The sequence below is a fragment of the Tasmannia lanceolata genome, unplaced genomic scaffold (genome assembly GCF_043159265.1).
Source record: "Tasmannia lanceolata isolate RefF3 unplaced genomic scaffold, GAP_Taslan_0.1 ptg000007l, whole genome shotgun sequence".
Classification (NCBI taxonomy): Eukaryota; Viridiplantae; Streptophyta; class Magnoliopsida; order Canellales; family Winteraceae; genus Tasmannia; species Tasmannia lanceolata.
In genome coordinates, this window is record NW_027518684.1 from 21,520,527 (window position 1) to 21,545,125 (window position 24,599).

General features: G+C 38.4%; 1 long non-coding RNA gene across 1 annotated transcript; it reads left to right on the plus strand.

Moving 5' to 3' along the window:
* Positions 1-888: 888 nt before the first annotated feature.
* On the plus strand, positions 889-21,857 carry LOC143882266 (uncharacterized). The gene is made up of 3 exons (XR_013252158.1): positions 889-1,267; positions 13,823-13,914; positions 20,904-21,857. It is a non-coding gene; the product is annotated as an uncharacterized LOC143882266 (long non-coding RNA).
* Positions 21,858-24,599: the final 2,742 nt, after the last annotated feature.

Genomic DNA, 24,599 nt, shown 5'->3' on the forward strand with positions numbered 1-24,599 from the left:
AAACCACTAATTACGATTATAAACCACTACGGAGGAATCTTACCCAAAGAACCTATATAAACCACTTATAAACACCCACTTGAGTACTGGTTTATGGTAGTGAAATACTGGTTTAACTTAAGAAATTAGTGGATTACAGTAAAATAACAACGATTATAAAGTGTTTAAAGTAATTTAAATAAGATTAAATAGTGATTCTTCTGCAATGGAAGACAGTAGTTTAACATGAAAAACTTTCATTCAAGTTTATAAACATGCCTAATAATGGAAAGAGAAGGGAGAGGGGTACCTTTCCATTCAATGGAAGCTTTCTGCAATGGAATGGTGGTCTAGTGAAGATTTTTAAGATTTCCAAATCTAATAACGTTTTTTTCCAATATTTGTTGAAAATGGAAGCGCTGTGCAATGCAATGAAGGGTTACGAAGGCTTTCACATCTAAAAATGAGGTTTTTAGCATTAGAATGGAGCTTTTGGCATCTAACAATGGAGGTTTTTGGGTTTCAAAAATGGAGGTTTTTGGGTTTTTCATACGTACGTTTTTTTGGTAGGTGGGAGGAAGAAGAAGAAGAGGGAAAAAGGTGGGTTTTGGGATTTGTTTTCTCCTAAATGTAATCATTTCAAATAGGTGATTTGATAGGGAGAGAGAGAGAGAGAGAGAGAGAGAGAGAGAGAGAGAGAGAGAGAGAGTCAAGGGCATTTTAGTCATATGCACTCTTGATTGGTGATTTAGAAAACAGCCCTCTTGAAATGTCATAGTCAGAAGAAACCCCTTCTATTTGGTCATTTTCCCAAGTTTTTTGAAGTCAAATTCACGTTATTATAATGGGTGCGAATCATCTACAGAGGGGTGCGAATAAATCATCACCCTTCATTTTTTTAGCAACGAATTATAAGCAGAAGCTGAACAACAACCCCCAACCGCCCCTTTGCAGAGAGCGACATTTCTTCCGAAATTTTTCCCATTTTCTAAGCAAAACGCTTTTGCTTCAGATCTCCTCTTCTCCTCTTTTTCTAGGGTTAAATCTTCCCCAGATCTTCCTATTCATGAATACTTTTCACAAATAAAGTGCAAAAGATCATCATTCCCAGGATTTTTTTCTCGATCTCTGCTCTTTGATTTGAGATCAGTTTGATTCGTTTTCTCGATTGAGAGATCTCACGTTTCTGGATTCAGATCGATTTGATTCGTTTTCTTTGTTTTTGTTTCTGTTTTTGTTGTTGATTCAGATAAGAATGGTGGTTTCGGGGCCTTTGACTCCTGGTCAGGTATGAGATTTTATTCTTTTTTTGTGCATTTTGGATGAATTGATAGTTTTTAGGGTTAGAATCTTTTCTTATTTTGTGATATTGATTTGTTTTTGTTAAATGTATGAGATTTTTGTCTGGGATTGTAGCTGGATTAGTTGCTATGATGTCGTTGGTTGATTTTTGTGACAGTCTGTTTGATCTTTCGTCGTTTTGGATTATATTGTGATATTGAACATTGGATTTCTTTTTCTAAGTTCTATTATGGACGATTCGTTGCTTTTATTCCTTGTTTGTTTTTGGATGATTTTACTTAAGGATTTTAGAGTATCGTTTTAGGCGTTAGGGTATTAGTATCAATCACATTTTTAGTATCTAAATAGTAATACACAATGTGTTTGTGTTTGTGTGTGTGTGTGAGGGTTTGATTCTTCTCACTACTGTCTCCTCTTTTCTTTTGTCCTTTTTCCTCTATCTTCTTCTTTTGCTTATAGCCCCAATACACAACCACTAATTTGCTATAAGAGTGTACTCTATGGTTTGATCATTCTTCTTCTTTTCTATATCTTCTTCCCTATATCCGTATTTTTCTTCTTCTTTTTTCCCTTTGTACACACCAAAAGAGGGGTTGTATGAGATTGGAAGTATCATGTGAATTTTGCTTCAATCATGCAATCATAAAAGGGATTTTGGGGTGACTTCAGTGAAGATGTTGTTCGTGGTGGCATTTTATGGTCCCGTGGCATTTTCTGATCGCAAAATATTTGTACAATCGCAATTCTTGTTTCAACAGTCATTGTCGCAAATTCATAGTAATCCTAAAATTCTTCTCTTACTAGATGTCTTTTGTAGACTCTAGTGTGCATCTATGTCTGAGTCTGGTGTTCTCATTGTTTGGGTCTTGGGGATCGATTTGCCTGGGCTGTTATGAGGGATTAACATGTCATTGCTCCCCAACGGCCCAGGTTAAAATCCACAAACAGGAATGACGACCAGTTCGAATTACCAAGAAGGTTGTAGAAGACACCACAATTAGAGGTGCTGAAAACATTGCCCCTCAAGATATTAAACTGAAAAATTATGATTCAATATTTGAGGACAGTGAAGAAGAGGGCCCATAAATGGAGTAACCCAATGTATCACACTGTGAATTACAGGAAAAATGGCAATGAAAGGATAGGAGGAGTGGAGTCACCCTCCCAAGCAGGTCTTGAGGGGGAAACTAAGGGTTATTGAGCTAGCTGATTGTGTTACTTAGCACTCATCCATTGACTATTGAGCAATTTGAACTCTTAGATTTTGGATCTCCCTCTCTAATGTGTTCTGAGTTACAGATGGTGTCGTTTTTTTTTTTTTTTTGAATGATAGCAAGCTTCATTCATAGGCAAAAGGGACGACTGAGGGAGTCAACCCAAAGAGTACAAAAAAATCCAACACAGAAAAAAGAATAGAAGAAAATACAACATGAGCCCTGAATCAAGAGGCAGAAAATCAAACAACTCCAAAGTTCAAACCCTGCTCTCCTGACCTTTCCCTAGCTAGACGATCTGCAATACTATTGTTTGATCTTCTGATAGCCATGAAAACAATTGATGAACCATCAATTCTATCATGGATCTCATTAAAGAACTGAGCGAATCTCCAAGGGGGGACCGAAGATCATCTAAGCCAACGGATGGCATTGAGGGTATCACCCTCCACTGTCACACGGTTCAGGCATTACTTTTCCAGACGAATAATCCCTTGGCGCCTTGTGCCCTTGAATGTAGCATCTTTCTCTTTTATCTAATAAACCGGTGGGGTCCCTGCCAAACCGGGTTGCCTACCCAAAAAAAAGGAGTATGGTATTAACTGCGGCGGCGGTTTTGGTGGTGGTCATTTTGGATGTGGTGGAGGTGGTTATGGTGGTAGATGTGGACGTACTGAGTCTGGGGGAGACTGTGATAGAAGTTGTGGACCTCAGAGCTATACTCATTGTAGTCGTGAGCAGTGTTTTAAAACGCGGATGTGACGCGGAACGCGGCCGAAGAGAAACCTTGTTGACTCGGCGCGGACGCGGCTGACGCGGCCAATAACGCGGTTGACGCGGCCAAGTTATATGTTTTTTAAAGTGTTAAAAATATAAAAAGATTTAAAAATAATTTTTCTTACTAAACTTTTGTAGAAAATTCATGCACTTTCAAATTGGGCATTGGATTTAGGCGAACGATATCAGCACAATCAATGTTTAGTAACTGCACAAATTCAGCTTGTCCTCTATTTTTAATTGACTTGTAAGAGCTTCATGGGAACTATAGCAACATTTTATACTTATTTAAATACTAAAAGACAAGACGAATCTACAAAACAAGTCAATGTAGGCTGCCATAGTAGTGATGAGTTTATGCCTGTCATTTAAGCTAGGCTGTGATGACAAGATAAACCCACCGTGTATTACATTGCTTGTCCTTTCACTGTACATCACTCTGCACAAGAAATTTAAAAGGGGTAAGTTAAGTATTATCCCCTTTGTTTTATTCCAGACTGCCCTTTGTATTACTCGGGACAGCCCCTTCTAGTGTATCTATAATTATTTTATACTTTTACTGGGGCTGTCCCTATAGAAAAGAAGGGTGAAAATATCATTTCTCCATCTTCTTCTTCGTGAGATAGGGTTTCAGGAGGTTTTTTGTGCGAAAAATGGGCAGAAAGTTAGCTTGGTGTTTCAGATGGCATAGAGTACTCGGCCAAAACTCGCCGAGTCTGGGGCTCCCAAATGCGGCCGCCACAGATCCGCGTCGACTCGGCCGAGTTCCGAGCCGAGTCAGCGAGTTTTAAAACACTGGTCGTGAGGGTGACACGACAGGTTCCCGACTAATCGAGGTACGCACACAATGACTTTATTTTCATCAGTTTATCTTGTTAGTTCTGGTTTGCCACAAGGTAGTGCTACTCGAAATGAGATCCTCATAGAAAGAATTGACATTTTAGGTAGGGTAGAGGAGGAAGCAAACTATGATAGAGAGATGTCTAGCTAGAGAGAGAACATGTCTTTTTCAGACAAGAATTAATCGTTGCAGTAGATAGTAGAGTTTGAGCTGGGTTGCTGCGATAGAGATTTAGCCATTATCCTAATGAAGGATGATTTTAGTAGACAATCTGAATTGGGAGCACCAGAGGGTTTGGTTGGAAAAAGATATTAATAGAATAGAGGAGGATCTACTTATCGTGGTTGGCAAAACTTCGGGTTTGTCATTTGTAAGTGATGGAAAAAGAGATCAGGGGGACTTTTCTGAGATATGAACATAGAGACAGCCATGCGAAAGACCCCCTCGAGCAAACGAGAAGTGAAAGTTCAAGAAGAATGATTCATGAGATGGTGTGCTTTCAATTGTCAATAAATTATGATGAATCTTCTTTCGGCGAATGAAGTGGAAATTCTACGTCGGAAAGTAGTGGAAGTAGGAAGACGGGTAGGGCTCTCCAACTTGTTGTTGTTCAATGATCTTTATGTGGGACGTGCAGGGTTTGGGCTACCTAGAAAATGTTTCTCATGCTAAGGAGGTGATTAGGGACATGGGGTAGAGAGGCAATTTTGCTTATTCTTCTCTCGACTTTGTGGGAACGGATGGTGGTATCCTGATTGCCTCGGATGGCTTTTATTTTTCATTGGTAAATGAACACACTGGCATCTTATTGGTGTCGATGTTGCTTAAGACGAACCTTAACGGTTCTTGGTGGATTTTCTCGAGTGTGTATGGGCCCTTAATATGGCTGAACATAGGGGATTCTTGGAGGAACTTGAGGTGTTCATGGGACGATGGAGTGAGCCTTAGTGTACTGGATGAGACTTTAATGTGATTAGACCCATTGAGGACAGAGTTAGAAGCGAAAGAATATCACCAAGAATGCTTGTCTTCTTGAACTTTGTTAGCATTAATGCTTTAGTGGACCTTCCTTTGATTGGTGCTCACTTTACGTGGGCTAGGAATTAGGGTAGAAGCAGACTGGACCGCTTTCTTGTATGTCACTAATGGATTTCTCTTTTCCATAGTGCTTGACAAGGTGCCGTGGTCAAATTGATTTCTAACCATTGTCCAATTAGATTGGACGGGTGGACGGAGTCCTGGGGTCTGTGTCCTTTCAGGTTTGAGCATGCCTGGTTGGAGGAACCGAAGATGAAAGAGAGGCTCGTTGATTAGTGGAAGGATGCTCAAGCTTCCGACTAACTGACATGAAAATAGACCAAAAGCTGAGATATGTCAAAGATAAGCTCATGAAGCTGTTAGAGTGGCCAAGTCACCCTAAAAAAAGCAGATTTACTTAAGTTTATCAAATATATAGATGAGAAAGAAGAAGGTCCTTTTTCTTGAAGGAGGAGACGAGATAGGACGAGATTTTATGAAGAATACAATAGGGTGATTTTAAAATAACAATTGTTCTGGAACAAAGGTTTAGAACCAAATGGCTTAAAGAGGAAGATGAGAAGGCCTCTTACTTTCATGAAATTGCCAGTGCTGGAAGAAGAGGCAGGAGAATCCAATCGATGTTGATATGGGATATCAGAAGTGAAGATAAGGATGCCATCATCGGTGAGTTTTTTAATTTTACAAATATCTGTGTTCCACAAGGGGAAATCATTTCCCTACCCCCCCCGAATGGGATTTTCTTCGATCAGCTTGACCAAGTGGACAGTGATTGGAGGCAGAATTCAGTGAAGAGGAAATTATGTTTAGTCTTTTTTTCCTGAAAGGTGATATTGCCCAAGTCCAAACAATGCAATCTTTTTTTTTCAGGTGTGTTGGGAGACGGTGAAAGTGGACTTGATGTCTTTATTCGAGGCCTCTTATGGCAACATGTCACTAGACAAAATTATCGTGGCTACTTTATTGCGTTAATGCTGAAGACAAAAGGGGCAACTAAAATACGTGATTATGATGGGTTGTGTGTACAAACTGTTGCCCAAGGTCTCAAGAGACCAGATGAAGAAAGTTCTTAGTAAACATTTTTTGCACAATCAAAGTGCTTTCGTTCAAGGGAGACACATCATCGATGGTGCTTTGATCGTTAGTGAGCCAGTGCATTGTTATAATTGTGATGCAATTAAAGGTGTGGTCTGCAAATTTTAAATGGAGATAGCATATGACAGAGTTGAATGGGTCAGCTTAGATTACATGATGGGGAGGATTGGTTTTCGCAATGGATGGCTGTATTGAATGTGCAGATGCATCTTGTCTGCTTGGTTTTCTCTTTTTTTTGGGTAGGTAAGCTGGGATTGAACCTTTGACCTCAAGGTCGATGAACGCCGTCTTTACCAATAGAGCTAGAGGCCTAGCCCCTAGTTTTGTGTTCTTTGTTGATGGGTTGCTTCATGGTTTCTTTAAATCCACATGGGGTCGTCGTCAGGGAAATCTGCTATCTTCATTTCTTTTTCACCCTGACGGCAAAGGCTATAAGTACAATGTCAGAGAAGGCAAGGAGTTGTCTTCTCATTAAAGGCTTTAAATTGGGAGAGCCAGGAACGGTTACTCATTTACAGTAGTTGATGCCACATTGGATTTTAGTAGTGCCGAGGCTGATAAAATCAAGAATCTGTAAGCGGTTATCCGAAGTTATGACGTGGTGATTGGCCAGAGAACTAACTCCAGCAAATCAGTTTTGATGGGCATTAATCTCGGTGAGGAAGATAGTGAGAGATGTGCCTATATTGTAAGGGTCAGCCCCCTTTTAGACATTTGAGGCTGCTTTTATGTGGCGGGCTAAGAAACAAATGTGGGATCCTATAATAGAAAAACTGGATAAATGTTTCTCTACCTAAAAGAGGATTATGTTGTCTCTGGGAGGCAGAATCACGTTGATCAATTCAGTTCTATTGAACCTCCCCACTTATTACATATCTCAGTTCAAATGTCAATTTGGGGTCCTCAGCTAATAGAACAACTCCACTGTAATTTTTTTTGGGGCTGACTTAGATGATAAGAGGAGATTCCATCTGGTCAATTGGAAGGAGGTGTGCTGGCCTAAAAAAAGTTGGGGGTAGAACATCTGGAACGTAAAAAGTAATGAATAGAGCATTGTTTGGCAAGTGGTTGTGGCGGTTTGGGAAGATAGGATTTCATCTGTGGACGAAGGGGATTGAGGAGAAAATGGAGTGAGCTTTGGAGGCTGATACTCGCTCGATAACTACAGGATCACCAGTGTAACAACGGGGAGAGATTTTCTTACTTTAAAGATCTCCTTTCTAACGGGAGTTTGATATAGAGTGACTAAAGGAGATACAATTCCTATGATTTACCCGACACTTCGAATTTTTTGCTGAGACACGTGTCCTACCGTGTCTGACACACCACGCCACGCGTGTCCACACGTGTTGACACTCCTTTCGACACTTTTAAATGTACTACTATAATATAAGTGGCAGACTTTATGTGGGATGTTTGTGTACCGTGTCAAGTGTGACATTCTGTTTTATTATTGAATGTCGTGTTTACCTCTTGTTATTAACTCTTCTCTTCTTTAACTAATATTTGTTGTTATATCCCCTCCCATACACCTAAAACCCTGAACAAACTCTTATTCCAATACTTTATTCATTGTATCCTATTGGTCTCCCTTTCTTGCTGCATATTGGAGACTAAAGAGGATATGTTAAATTAATGAGTGCGTTGTTATTTATTTATTTATCTCCTGTTTGTTTTAGATTATAGCTGATTAATTCTAAGATTTATATGTTTGTTAAGTGCACGTTTGGCTACCATGAATTTCTTTTCATGATAAATCGGAATCTCCAAGGGAGATAAGGGTGACATCTCTACAAATCAGGAAACAAAATCCCGGCGACTAGTGTCTCCGGGCGCTAAAAGTCTGGAAAAGGTCATCCCGATTTTGAGTAGAGTTTTTTTGTTCCTAATTTTTAGCCACGTTGACGCTAGGTTCCGGGATCTTGTTTCCGGTTTTGTAGCGATCTCACCCTCACCTCCACTTGGAGATTCCGATTTATCATGAAAAGAAATTCATGGCAGCCAAACGTGCCCTAAATGAATACCATATTTATATTGTTGCAATTTATGATACATCTAGCCCTCCCCAGACCCCCGCAATGGCGGGAGCCTTGCGCACTGGGCCGCCCTTTTTTTTAATAAGTAATTTTATATGTATGGTATGAGCGTGTCACCATTTCTAGATTTTTAGGAGTTGTCATGTCAAGACACCTCATATCTGTGTGTACGAATCATGATCATATATACTTTCTTTTTTAACCGTGTCCCCGTTTCAAAATTTTTGGGGTTTGCCATGTCCGACACTCTGTGTCCTTGTCGACCTGTGACACTCGTGTCCGTGTCCACAAATCATCAGTTCTGATGTGATCCATTGTGCAAAGAGGCTCCACTGAAAGACATGTTTCTTGACCTATTCTTGGTGTCCTAGAAGAGAGATATTAATGTTACATATTCCTTTGACAAAGAGGATAGAAGATTGAATTTCACATAAACTTCTTTAATATGGAAATAGAGAGGGTTTCATTGTTCTTGGAAACATTGGAGTCGGTTTTTATCATACAAGAGGGTAATAATAAGAGGATTTGGAAGTGAGCTTGTGATGGGACAATGTATTAACCAACAACAAATATTATTCGGAGGAATTCTGCTTCGCTAAGAGTATGTGCTTTTGGATGGACTATGTACCTTAACAAGATTCGGATGGTTGATCATCTTTGTAGCTGCCGTGTCATCATCGTCGATCATTGCACCCTTTGCATAGGGGTGGGAAAATCAATCGATCATATTTTCATCCATTGCAGGTTCACGAAAGTGATCTAGTATTATATTCCGAGGTTATTAGGCATTCTTGGGATTTCCCAAATAATTTTAACGTTCTTATTGACAGGTGGAACTTTGTCCCATGGCCTATGAGGAGTCATACACCCGCCTTTCTTGCTGTAATTTGTGAAGGAAAGGAATATACGTTTCTTCAAAGGACAATTGTTAGAAATTCATATCCAATTTACCAATAGGTCCTTTCGATGATTATCCATTGGGCTTAAGTTCTCCCTAGTTTAATGGAATTTCGAAAGCTACCTTGAGGCGATCCTGTGTAGAGGTTTGCACAAGCAAACTCGCTGTTCAAGCCCCAACTCCTCGATGGTCCACTCTTTCTATTTGTCAGATCAAGTTGAGCTTTGATGGTTCTAGTATGGGGAACCCGGGCCCAGCAGGAATGGGAGGTCTTCAAGACGAGGTTGCAGAAACCAAGTGTGTTTTCTCTGGACCTATAGGTGAAGAGGATGCTAATTAGGCTGAAATGCAAGCTTTAAGGTGGATCTGAGGGACTTCAACAAGCTAATAGTTGAAGGACACTCGTTGAAGATTATCAAATGGATGATCCATGGGGATCATTGCTTGTTGAAGATTTGATGATGCTATAGAAGAGATCTTGGATTGTGTTGAGTGTCACCAGATGGTGTTTCAACACGCTAGACACTTGGCTAATAGTGAATAAGATCGACGGTGTTTCTAATAGCGAATCAGATCAACTAGCTCACAGTTGTGTGCGATTGCCAATTTCCGAGTTCTATTTTCTTCCTTGGGGCCTTGTTTTTGTTGGTTTTTATCTTTGTTGTAGCTCGAATTCTCGACCATCTCGGTCTCCTGGGCTATGCCTTAATAAAACTGTTACTGCACCACTCAAAAAAATGTGACAGGAAACTACTAGAGCCAGGGTGATGACAAACATGGAGTATATAAGAACATTTGACAAGATGAACCACTATATCTTGTCTCAACTTGAAAATGATATGCGAGATTCACTTTGTATATGGCTGGTCATAGGGAGTGTCATGCGATGAGTTTGGGCGGCAAAAGGAATTGCTTATACTAATTACGTGGACCACTATAACATAAAAACAATAGCAAGGTTAGTAAAGCTAAGGAGTCATAATAATGATTTTCAAGACTTCAAAGTTTCGAAATGGAGATAATAGTTCTTATTTTTGGCTATTTTAGTTTTCCTTTTGCATTTATGGTACTTATGCAGACTTTGCAAATATGTGAACATGCTGGCGTACTTATTCACCTTTGCAAATGTGTAAACATGCTGGCCTCTCTAGTTAACATAGGTTTCGTTGTGATCGTTGATATTCTCTGGTATAGTTTTGAACTATGAAGCAATGCGATTTTGATTCGGAAAGGAGACACTAGTTCTTATTTTGTATGGTAATTGTTGTTTGCATATATGGTTCTTTCCTTAGGAAATATGTGAGCATGTTGGGCTCTTTAGTTGAATCAAGATGGCATTTCGATGCTTGATATTGGGCTCTCTAGTTGAATCAAGGTGGCATTTTGATGCTTGATATTCTTTGTACACTTTGATCTTGTGGAAGTGACTGTTTTAGAGCCTCATGGTTGAAATGGTATGGATTCTTAAGATTGATCTATAAGGAACTGATGGATGTCTCTGAGTTAGCATGGCTTTTTCTTTGCTTTGGCAAGATTACAATGGCCTAGTTAACCACCTATAATGCCTAGTTTTACATATTATCACCTTTTAGCTCATATTTCCTTCCAACACGGCTACACCTTTCCGGTAAACACAACTTCAATGGTAAGAAATGAAGGTAGTTGGATTTATGGGTCCTAGTTTTGGTCATGTTAGGCTTGCATATCAATTGATGTTACAGATGCTTTAGCTATTGACTCAGAGGCCATTAAGCATGAATTTTGATTTTGCTTACCTTGCTTTGTTTTCTATCTCTTAGTGTGATTAGATGATGTAAGAGGGGAGCGGATGCTTCTTTTGTTTCATGTCCATTTCCATATAGAATTTTTGAATTATTTTTTATTTCCAATTTTGCATATGCATAGGGATCCAAACATGAGCTGGGCATTGTAACTAAAGTATACATTATCCAATCAAGAAGTAGAGTGGGACTCACATTGTTTGGGTGATCCAAACCATTCATTTGATGGGCCCTGACATAGATAGCGTGTGCCTAAAAAATCATCTCCATGGAGTCATCCTAACCCTTGATTTGTGGAGGTTCAAAATGGACGGATGTGTAGAGGTTTAAAATCTGTCCATTTTAAACCTCCACAAATCAAGGGTTAGAATGATCCTATGGAGATGATTTTTTGGGCACACCCTATCTATGTCAGGGCCCATCAAATTAACGGTTTGGATCACCCAACAACATGGGTCCCACTGTGTTTCTGCTCGATCGACCAGAAATATATTTGGGCCCTATGTTGTTTGGGTGATGCAAGTGATTCATTTAATGTTTATTCATAAATATATTGGTTATTTTTCATGATTCTGTTTGGGAATATGATACCTCTAACTGGCTTACTTTTATGCACACATACGTTTATTCATAAATATGTTTTTGCATACGCTCAATGTTTTTTTATTTTTTATTTTGGAAAAGTAACAAATTTATCAAGGGAAATGTTATCAGCACTACCATCGCACTCCCCACTTTATTAAAAAGTACGGTATGGCCTGCACCATAGGATGATCCAAACCGTCCATTGGATGGGCCACAGCCTAAATAGGTTGTCCCCCAAAAATCATTTCCATAGGTTGATCCTAACCCTCCGACCTGTAGAGGGTTAGGATCAACCCTCTCAGATTCAGTCCTTCTATAGATCGGAGGGTTAGGATCAACCTATATATTTTTTTTGATAGGTAAAAAATCTGCTAAAATTGTTATGTAATGGGGCATTCGGAGAATTGAACTCGGGACCTCTCGCACCCTAAGCGAGAATCATTTCCATAGGCTTAGGATCAACCTATGGAAATGATTTTTGGGGCACAACCTATTTAGGCTGTGGCCCATCATCTAATAGACGGTTTGGATCATCCTATGGTGCGGGCCATACCTTACTTTTTAGTAAAGTGAGGAGTGCGATCATAAAAAATGGTAGTGCTGATAACATTTCCCTTTATCAACACTGTAATCGTATTACATCGCAGGGACAAGGTGCCCCACTGGTGTAACAGCCACTACATCATCCCTTGATACATATTCATCCCAACCCAAGAGACCCAATTTGATAATTTTTCCAGCCCTAAAGATGTAGTCCTTCATTGCCCCTTCAATCACCTCTCACCTCCATTTCGGGTTCCATCTGAAAAATGACAATATTTTCTCTTTCCACACCTTCTTTTGCTAAATTGTCGTCTCCTTCATTGGTGGACCGACGCTTATGTTGGAATTTTGGGGATATGGATGTATCTAGATCCCTGATTTCCGACATGATATCCTCTAGTGCCCAAGGACCTACTGACTTATTAGTAGCCTACAATTTTGCATTTGATGAATATCCTTCAATGATCAATTGATCACTTCCATGATTTGTAAACCACCTCAATCCCTATGGTAATGCCCACGCTTCTGCTTCATTTGAATTGCAATGCCCCATCGGTCCGGAGTATGAAAGGAGAGTAGATCCGCTTTAGTCCATGAATAAGACACCAATCCCCCCGCTCGTCCTGGGTTCCCTTTAGAGCTTCCATCAAAGTTCAATTTAATCCGGCTGTTAGGTGGGGGTGGGGGGGGGGCTCCACCTTGGCGCTTCGATTTGCTTCTTCTTTTCATGAATGGCGGTCTTCTAGTTTCTTAAAATCTCCCCGAAGCTGTAACTTGGTCCGTCCTTCCCAATGCTACTCCAAGCTATAATACAGCGTTAATGTCAAATACTATTCTCCCCCAGCTACTCTTTACATCTCTGAATATGCGATTGTTTCTTTCCTTCCAGAGGTGCCATATCAACACATAAGGTACAAATTTCCACATGGCTCTACCAACCTCTCCAAACGGCACCGAACTCCTTTCAAGAGTAATCATTTTAATTGACTTTTGGAGTGCCCACTGAATGCCAAAGCTGCTTATTACTCTCATAGTCCAAATGAGAAGGGACTCTGAACTAGAAGGTGGTCCAACGTCTCCTCACTGCAGCAACAGAAGATACACTAACTAGCCTTCTGTACTTTCTTCTTTTTAGCCGGTCACACGTGTTTATTCTCTTTCTGACTACTATTCAAGAGAAATCCACCACCCTAGGTGGGGCCACTGCTTTCCATATCCTTATGCAGTGAGAGACTTCCCTATTCAGAGATGCTAACCTATAGAAAAGAAAAAAAACATCGCATTGAAAGAGAACCAGCAGGGTCTGGAATCCAAACCCTACGATCCTCAACAAAGGGTGAGAAATAGAATGAATAAAATTTGTATAAACTAAATCATTAAACAAATGAATAACGGAAACTGTGGTTAAACGCTCATATAGGGCCCTTAGTCTTTCACAAGCTAGATTGGTGAGTGCTTATTATACCTTTTCTCCTATGATGCCAAGCCCATTTTGGATTGGCTTTCCACATATCATTTTATGAGCACTTTTGATGTTTTCCCATATCCGTTTATTGTTTATTGGCTCATTGGATCCTGAGATAAGTTTTGATGTGATTTTGATGTGCAAATCACTTGATGCCATATACAAATGCGTTTGATTTTTTCCGTGTTGCATCTTGTCATGTTCTTGTTTCTTGAAATCAAAATCTGTATGTTATCTTCATCAAGTTTAATTTTTTGTTCCATTTCAGGTTTCATTTTTGCTTGGAATTGCCCCCATCTTTATTGCATGGATATATTCTGAGATACTAGAATATAAGAAATCTTCATCTCCTTCCAAAGTGTAAGTTGCTTATTAATATTGAGAGTGTGCACCTTCTTTGAGATTACTTTAGTCATTATTTTTATTAAATGAGCTCTGACATGTAACTGAACTATCATTTTTTTTATTAAATGAGCTATGACATGTAACTGAACTATCATTTCTTTTATGATATAATGAACTAGATTTCACCATTCAAAATATATATGAGGAAAGTGTAGTTACTCGATCGAGTAGCTAACTTAGCTACTTTGTCGGCTTAAAATACGGTGGGCCCACATTGTTTGGGTGATCCAAACCATTCATTTGATAAGCCCTCACATAGATAGGGTGTGCCCAAAAAATCAGCTCCATTGGATCATCCCAACCCTTCAAACTGTGGAGGCAAAAATGGACAGATTTGTGAAGGTTTATACACTTCCATTTTTCCCTCCACAAATCGTAGGGTTGGGATGATCCCATGGAGCTGATTTTTTGGGCACACCCTATCTTTGTGAGGGCCCATCAAATGAATGATTTGCATCACCCAAACAATGTGGGCCCCCACTGTATTTTAAGCCGACGGAGTAGCTAATTTAGCTACTCGATCGTGTAGCTACACTTTCCTCAATATATATATATATATATATATATATATATATATATATATATATATATATATATATAGAGAGAGAGAGAGAGAGAGAGAGAGAGAGAGAGAGAGAGAGAGAGAGAGAGAGAGAGAGAGAGAATAAAGTATGTGCAGCTGCACAGATAAGTTATTTGTGCATGGGTGTAAAAATCAGCCCTATTGGTTCATTACGTTGGGATCCAAAGCATTCATTTGGAAGGCCCTTCCTTGGATAGGGTGTGTACCAAAAATCAGCCCTATAGGACCATCCTAACCCAATCAAAGTTAGAGGGGAAAATGGACAGATACTGTTTCTGCCCATTTTTCCCTCCACAAATGGCGGGGTTAGGATGATCCTATAGGGCTGATTTTTGGCACACACCCTATCCATGGATGGGCCTTCCAAATGAATGCTTTGGATCCCCAAGTAATGAACCAATAGGGCTGATTTTTACACCCATGCACAGATAGCTTATCTGTGCAGCTGCAGATACTTTATTTTCTCACACACATACATATATATATATATATATATATATATATAGAGAGAGAGAGAGAGAGAGAGAGAGAGAGAGAGAGAGAGAGAGAGAGAGAGAGAGAGAGAGAGAACTGGATTTAGGGTTCATTTTCATGATATATATATATATATATATATATATATATATATATATATAGAGAGAGAGAGAGAGAGAGAGAGAGAGAGAGAGAGAGAGAGAGAGAGAGAGAGAGAGAGAGAACTGGATTTAGGGTTCATTTTCATGATATTAGGTGGTGTTCACAGATGTTTGACAAGTTTTTTTGAAATACTGGGGATAATCTTTTATAGAAGCTGATCAGAAGTTCAAGACCACCCATTAAGAAGAACAGGGGCCTAGTCTGCTTTGTTTAGTTTAAAATTTTGGGGGTTCAATTGCTTCTTTTATAGGGAATTATGGTGTTTTTAAACTAAATTTTAGGATGAGTTTGTTAAAAGGGTAATTTTGAATATATAAAAGTGAAATGAAGAAATGGGCAGAGCTCCCCAGTGACGAGAGTTCGAAGACATGTGTCTCATATGAATGTTCGTGCATTCTTTTGTCATATTCTCTGACTTGTGGTTAATTTCTACATGCTTCACATTTTATATACCTGCTTAGTCACTCTTTGCTTTTTTAACCGTCTATGAATAACACAGTTTTCTATTCCATTGTTAGCTTAGCTAAGAACTTTCTTGTTGATTTTTTTCTAATATTATAGGTTTAATTCTCTTCATTTCAGTGAGGAATTTTCCTCTGCTCCGTTAGTGATTTTGTGTTTGAACCTCTTTGGCTCGGTGAAGTACTCTAGTACCTCGAGACGGGCGGGGCCACGTATAGCATGTAGGGGGCCACGGCCCCCCAATGCAATGTAATGTAAATTAGTGTTACGGTTGGGTTGAAAGGCTAAAACACAGTCAGTGCTATGTGATCAACCCCCAAATGCAATGTTAGTGCACATTGCATGGTTGGGTTGAAAGGCTAAAACACAGTTCTTCCAAAAAAATTATTCTTCATGAAATACATACATGAAGATCACATTCATCGTTGAGAATTGAGCCACACTTGTTGTCACCTTGCATGCACCACCTAGATTCCATGAAAACGAGCAGAGTTGGGATTTTGTTTTGTTTTGTTTTGAGTGAGCAGAATGATGAGAATAGAGGCCTCGAGTTAAAGAGTTTAAGACTATTAAACTAGGATAAAATTTTCATTGAAAATGAAATAACACACATTAAAGTAATGGAAGTTAGTCTTAAGATATTTTTTAAAGGAATTTGCTAGGCAATTTCGCGGACAGCTATGTCGCGGCTCACTTTTCCAAGAGGAGACAACCACACAGGCAGATTTTGTGTTTCTCATTTAATTCATCTGAGGTGGTTGTCCTCTATTGCAAGCAGTGAGATGCAAAATGACTTTCCGCAAAATTGCCTATCAAATCTGTTTTTTTAAATTATTATTTATGATTTTAAACATTTTAGATAGGCTACTAATGTTGGCACTAATATGTTTTGAGAATGACACAAACTCGGCTTTTCTTTTTTCATTGGCTTCTGAGAGCTGTTTGGGAAATGTAATATGAGAAAAGTACGGAATGCGAGCATTAATTACTAAAAAAATAAGGATTTCGGGTACTAATTAAAACAATCATGAAACTCGGATGATTTAAAAAATCGGTGGAAAAAAGACCCCAATATCCTTCTGACATGATCACAATCCAACGTCAATTATTATCTTTAAAATTAGATTTGAATATTTTATTATTTCTCACGTCTCTTTGTAACCATTTTTTTTATATTTTAATATTATCTTTGAGAGAAACTAGGGTAGCATTTAATGCATTTGACCTTAGCTGTTATCATTTGGTTCGTTTGAACATGTGTTTGAACCCAAAAAAGCATTGGGTTCGTTTTAATTTTTGTCGTCTGTAATAAGCAGAGACCAGTTGGATCCTTGACAAGTGGAGATATTTTTATGTACTTCAGTTATTTTGGCGGCATACTCGATACGTTTGGAACACATGTTTTCATTTGGTTCATTTGAACATATGTTTGAACAAAAAAAAAAGACTTGGGTTCGTTTTAATCTTTGTTGTATGCAATAAGCAGAGACCGTTGGATCCTTCACAAGTGAAAATATTTTTAAGTACTTCAGATATTCTGGCTGGGTACTCCAGAATCCGGAGGCGTACTCAATACGTTTGGAACACATGTTTGAACCAAGAAAATCCGACAGCGTACTTGATATTCCGGCGGTGTACTTCAGATATTCCGGTGGCATACTCTAGAATCCGGCGGCATACTCGATACATTTGGAACACATGTTTGAACCTAGAAAATCCGACAGCATACTTGATATTCTGGCGCAGTACTCCAGAATCCGGCTCGTACTCGATACGTTTAGAACACATATTTGAACCTAGAAAATTCGGCAGCGTACTTGATATTCCGGTGGCGTACTTAATATTCCGGCGACATATTACAGAATCTGGCGGCGTACTTGATAATTGAGCCAAAAGAGACCTGATAAATAATAAAATATTATTTTAAAGATAATCATTGACGTTGGGCTGTGAATGTGTCAGGAAGGGCAACATACGAGGACTCTGATCATGTCAGAAGGGTATTGGGGTCTTTTTTCCACCGATTTTTGAAAATCACCCGAGTTTCATGATAGTTCTAATTAGTACAAGAAATCCGTATTTTTCGGTAATTAATGCCCTCATTCCGTACTTTTCTAATGTAATAACCTTTGAGAGCTGTTTAAATAATAAAAGATGAGATGAGTTTGTGCAATTATTAAAACATGGTAGTTCAACTATTAGTAGCCTTTAGCTAATATAGCTGATATTTGTCTAAATAGATATTATTTTAGAAACTAGGGACTAAAAGGCAAAAATCCCTAAAATAAGATTTCTTTATATCTAATAAGGGATTTGCTAGTGTCCATCGCAAAAGGCATTTCGCAGATGGTATGTCGCATGTCAGAGCAGCCACAGAGTGAAGTGAGCCTCTGCGCCTGCCTGCTCTAACATGTGACAGCCCATATACGAAATGCCTTTTGCGGTGGACCCTATGGTTTTAAATTTAGACCGAAATTCGAAATTTTGGATTTCGGTGAGGACCGAAACCGAAACGTACCGAAACCAAAATTTACCAAATTTCGTTCAAAATTTAAGACATTTCTGGAATTTCGTAGAAATTGATATTAAAATAATAATATTTATAGCGTCAGAATTTCGAATGAATAATTTCGGAAAAAAAATTCGTGCAAAAAAATCCGGAATTTTGTGCGCGTGTACCAAATTTCGCCCGAAATTTTAGCCGAACCCATGGTGGATGCTAGCAAATCCCATCAAATCCGGAATTTCGTGCGCGTGTACCAAATATTTATACATGAAAATTGCAAACCTGCTAGACCCTAGATTTCATCTATGGATTGTTTTTTTATCTATATTTTTCCATAATTCTTTTTTCCCTGTACCCAAAGGCCCTGTTAGACCTTGTTTGTTTTCGATTTTGAGAATAGATTTTTGAATCCAAAACTAATAATTAAGGCCGTGTTTTTTTTAAAAATTTTGAGAACTGATTGTGTCTTGCGTCTCAAAAACGCATTATTGGACTAAACGTTATTTTGAGTACAATAATCAGTGTTTTTTTTAAACCAAGATCAATTCTCAAAATCCTAAACAAATATAGCCTTTAGTGATTAACATCTCTATCTAGTCTATACTATTTATACTGGGACAGTCTTACTGGCACTTGTAAAAGACTAAACACAGGGAGATGAAATGCAACTACTTTGCATGAAATCTGGCAAATTCCTCTTCCTATTACTCCTCTTCCAATGGAGAATTCTTAGTCTCTTAAACCTATAAACTCTAAATGAGTATCCCCAATCCTACCTCAATGCTCACTTTCCGTCTCACTTAAATTGAGAAAAGCAAATATAGGATTTGCCATGTATGCCAAAAGCAAAGCTCTTCCTTTGTCCTTTGGCAAGCAGTCCATGGCCAACTCCTAGGGAAAAAAAAAAGGTATATATAATGTTTAAAATTTATCTACTGTTTTATTTATTTTTCCAACTTGATATAAGTTTTATTTTTCTTTTATTTTTCTAGCTCAATTTTTGGAACTCCCAGCAACAGGAGCTGCACCATCTAGAGTCGTAGTCATAACAATGCAAGGTAGTGGGAAGACTCTTCCGAGGATCCATTAGAACCTAGGGAAAAATGCGAGGCAGTGAGGATTCTAAGGAGCCATTAGAACCTAGGGTTAAGGGATTATTAGAGTTTTTTTAAGGAAAAAAGAGGAAAGACTGCACCATCTGCACTCTTATTCATTAAGAGTGGCTTTATAGTGTTTACAAACGAGGAACAATGTGAGGCAGTGGGGGGAGACTCTTCCGAGAATCCATTAGAATCTAGGGAAAAATGCGAGGCAGTGAGGATTCTGAGGAGCCATTAGAACCTAGCATAGGGATTATTAGGGTTTTTTAAGGAAAAAAGAGGAAAGAGAGGATTTGAAGGTGAATAGATTATGATTATAGTTTTGGAGAGAAAAAGAATGGAGTGAAGTAATGGAGGAAAAAGGGGATTTGGAGAGGTTTTGTGAGTTGAATCTAGGGTGGATTTGAAGAAAACAAAAATGGAGGAAGAAAGGATGAAAAACCTAAAATAGGTGGAAGAGAGGCTGATGATGTATTAAAAAATAGACTATATTTGTCTGAAAAAATACATATTCAGACAACCAATCCAAGTGGATACCTCTAGATTGACCATTTTTACCACCCGAAACACAATGTAACTATATAGTAAGATCATAAATTATAAAGAAGACAAGGATAGTCAGACAACGACCCTTTATTTGCCTTTTTTGCCTGTATAGATAAACAGACATAGCTGATATGTATGAAACTGTCTTCTGACATTTCTACCTTCATCTCCCTTTCTTCCATTTCAATCCTACAAACCAAGCACAAACAAAAACAAAAACCAAAAAACAAATCTCCAATGAAGTTGTGGTTGACATCCAACCTCTCTCCACTCTCCTCTTCTTCTATACTCCAAAAAATCACAGCCAAGCCTCATAGTTGGATCGAAGTTTTCATACTATTTTCGTGTTCATAGACATATCAAGTGAATCAAACCCAAGCCCGCTAATGGTAATGAAAATACACAGGAGTGTAAATCAGTATGACAAGTCCATGTCCTGCGAGAGAATCACCCAAGTTTTTCTTACCGGCCAAGTCAATTTCCTCCTTTTTCTTACCGACAAAATCCTTTTTCTTATTGACAAAATATACTTCAACAGAATCATAGTTCTCCTAACTCTATAACAACTCTATCATACCTGTGAACCTTTTAGAAGTAAGCTTTCCGGTTAAATTGACGTACACGTACACGTCGTAACAGTCTGTTTCAACTATTATTCTTTTAACTTTGTAAAGTGGAGTTGAATCCTTCATTGTAGCCTCCCCTTGGATCAGCTCTCTATCATTTTCCTGCCCTCCAAAACACATCTTGACCTCAAGGTGGAAATGGGGAGACAAAGCCTGCATATCGGATAAAAATTCCCAAGAGGTGTCCTCTACAGCTAAATTTCATCATGGATAGGATTGTGAACCTTGAGATTTTGGCTGCTATTTGGCTTCTTAGGGATTCTTCCTATTAAGTGTCTTATGTATCTTATATCCCAATTCCTTTTAGGGCTTACAAATATGCTCGATGATACATGAATTTCTTTTCCATCTTTATATCCCAATTTCATCTCTATCCTTCTTTGTTATTTTGAATTTTTCAGTAATTGGTAATTTCAGTAATTGGCATATCCACACGTTTTGTTTTGTTGTGTCATGATCTTTTAATTCTAAATTGGTATTTGCAGGTTATCGAAATTCCTGACAGAATCAAACAACTGGTAGTCGAATATTGTAATCAGGACGAGCACTGGATACCATTGGATTCGGGAACATTTAAATTAAGCGTTGATGGATCATGTATATGGGAGTCAGATACATTCAAATTTTGCTACTGGTCTTGGGCAGCCCCTTTCTTCACCGTTGAGAGGCACTGATATTACTGGTGGATCATCTACATGGGAGACAGATACATTCAAATTTTCTGACTATGGTGCTACAGTTTCAAAGAAGCAAAGTTGTGCGAGGGGGGTCTAGGGCAGTCCTTTTCTTCACGGTGGAGAGGCACTGATATTACTGGATCATCTATATGGGAGACAGACGTATTCAAATTTTCTGACTATTGCGCTCCAGCTTCAAAGAAGCAAAGTTGTAGAATTGGGGAGTGCTGATATTACTGGATCATCTATATGGGAGAGACAGATGCATTCAAATTTTCTGACTATTGCGCTACAGCTTCAAAGAAGCAAAGTTGTGTGATTGGGGAGTGCTGATATTACTGGATCATCTATATGGGAGATAGATACATTCAAATTTTCTGATACGTTATGGGATTGGGAAGTGTTGAGACTTGAAACTATCTTGGGCAGCCCTAATTTGCCTTTGTCTTCACCGTTGAGAGGCAGTGATATTACAGGCGCAGAGATGGCGGCAACTGTACATGGCATATCAGTCTCTCTAAAACTTACTATTCACAATCCTGTCCATGGTGAATAATAAGTTTTTTCTTTGAAAAAAATTTCTCGTTCTTCCACTATTGATGCAATTGGTTGTCTAGGTAACTTTCATTACAAAGAAAAGAATTTGTTTTTCAGCTCTTACGTTTGAGACAGGTTAAGGATATGATCGGCTCTTTCATTCCATAATTACATGTAACATATATTTTTAGAGCTAAATTGGTAACAAAGTTGCAATTTCTTAAATATAGTAAGCCACTACAACATTACCAACTGTAGAAATATTTGCCTGGCTCTATAACACGTACTGAAAAACACTTAAAGAAAGCCGAAACATCAATGGTAGCTTAATAGTTTTCATCCCCATGTTGCTGATTATTTGATATTCTTTTTCTTAATTTATTTAGAAGATTTAACCAAAATCCTGTCCCATGTTTTCAAAAACTTATTATTCACAATCCTGTCCATCCCACTGATTTATGATGTGATTCAATTTTCAGAATATTGTTCACTATATTTGTCTGAAAAAACAGACTTAGTTGTTGGAACGTTGATACATAAAGGAATGCTTCTTGTAGTGTCTCGATTACGTGACACTCCCCACCCATGGGTAGAATGTAATGAAAGAATTAATATGATCATCTGAATAGTTGTTATAAGTTTTATTTTTTTCCCTTTTTTAGGCTCAATTTTTGGTATCATGAGTTTGTAAGTACTCAAATATAGCCAGCCTCCCCTCTTGTAGCCTCCCTACTGAATTAACATAGAAAGTGATCAAGACCCGACACTCCGGCAACCTCCCCACCCATGAAAGAATTAACATGATCTAATAGCATTACTTCTTAGCACCAAAAATAAGAACTACAAAAGGATATGAAGGCGAGATTATACAGAGTGATCAATTGTTCATTTGTTTGAAATTGTAGTTTCTTTTTGAAAATTTTTAGACATTCCAGATTAATATTTGTCTTGACTTGATATAGGTTTTTGGGTGATGATATTTTATCCCGCTGCAGTACCTGCCCTTATAACGTGATTTGACGTCAAAAAGCGTTAAAGTTGCCCACTGTTCACGTCAAATCATGTCATAAGGGAGGCGCATGCGTAATGCAGGGGGGAGTGAAAATATCATCTCCCATTATTTTTCTCTTCTTTTTAAGGCTCAATTTTCGGATTACCATATTCAACACTCCAGCAGCCTCCCCACGTCATCTCCCATGGGAATGGTTTCAAATTTCAGTTTCTGAATGCGTTTCGGTCCTCACTGAAACCGAAATTTCGTTTGAAATCCGATGAAATCTTATCAATGTTTATCGTAAGACGTACAAAATTTTGTTCGAAATTACTGAAGTTAATTTCGTTAATTTCGGATAAGATTAAATATTAATAGAAATCCAGATTTTTTTGAGGAAATCCCTTAAATTTCGACCGAGGAGATAAACGACATTTCGATCGAAATAAGTTACTGTTTTGAGCATCTGTGATTTCGATTTCAGTCTCAAACGAAACCCAAAATTTCGGATTTCGGTCAAAATTTAAAACGCGCCCACTATATCTCCCATGGGTATAACATCCTAACCCACTATATCTCCCATGGGTATAACATCCTAACCCGCTATATCTCCCATGGGTATAACATCCTAACCCGCCCTCGTACTCTTAGCACCAAAAACTAGAAATACAAAAGAAAATGAAGGCAAGATTATCTAGAGAAGTCATTTTTTATCGCAGATGAAGTAAATGTGGAAGAAGCAAACACACTTAGCTGGATATGCTTTACCTCCTAATTACTTCTTAGCATCTGAAACTAGAAATACAATGGGCAAGATGATGTAGATAAATCAATTCTTCATTTGTTTGAAATTATTGTATTTAAAAAAAATAAAATTGGACTTCCCATATTAAGTTTTTTTTCAATATTTTCTGCTATGTTTTATGGATACAAACTATTCACCTTCACAAACTCTTATAATGAGGATTCTAGACTGTAAGAACAATTTGTTTCAATCTGTATTTTTGTACCTGTAATCTGTATCAATATATATCCCACCACGAAAGGCGAGACCAAACTCAAACTCAAGACTGTGGCAGGTGGAAGAGAATAATTATGATGGATGATAAATCAAGCCAGCCACATCAACCAAGGGGCAAAAAGGAGATGGAATATGCAAACGGGGTAAAGAAATCCGAAGTTCTTCCTGCCATCTCGTGGGCTCAGAAGTAGATGGAACTCCTGCATATACCAAATGACGCAGAGGCGGATAGCGGAAGTGCCACTGATACCAATTGACATAGGACAGCCAACAAAAAAAATTCCTTTTAAGTTGAGTCAAATATGGTCTTGCTAGGTTAGGGAATATATTAAAGTTATGGGACAGGTTGGGGTAAATAAGACTAGTATGCTGGCCAAAGTATTGACCTTCTCTTTTAAAAGGCTCGGCATTGAATATTTGATCAACTGAAGAGTTTCTAATAATATTTAGAGGCAAATCTCTTAATTTCTGAAGTTCAAGGGTGCTCGGACTAGAATACCCTCTAATGACTTAAAGACTTGCTCCCCACTTTAAATTTCCGTAATAGATGTGTGGAGCTGAGTTAAAAACACCCTTAAACTTAAATAACTTAAGTGATTTGGGGGGAAAAGACCATAGTTGGATGAGCTAGGAGTGTAGTCCTAGGGGTTGTTGTGTGCCTGGTCCAAGCCTTGTATGCTAACTTGATCTGGTACAATGCAACCCTAATGTCAGGCTGGTTATAAAAGAAGACTTGGTTTCATGGAAGGAATTTAATATGGGAATTTCTATAAGCTTTTAGTAAACACAGTTACACTAGAGATATGCATCTATACCAAAAGAACAAATCGAGCTTCGGAGGTCAAAGTGCCATCACCACCGTTTACTTTGATGCCTAGGGATATTGCTGCTTCAGTATGTTCATTACCATATGCATCTTTGTTTTGGTTCTACTGCACCATGATCTTGATGTCCT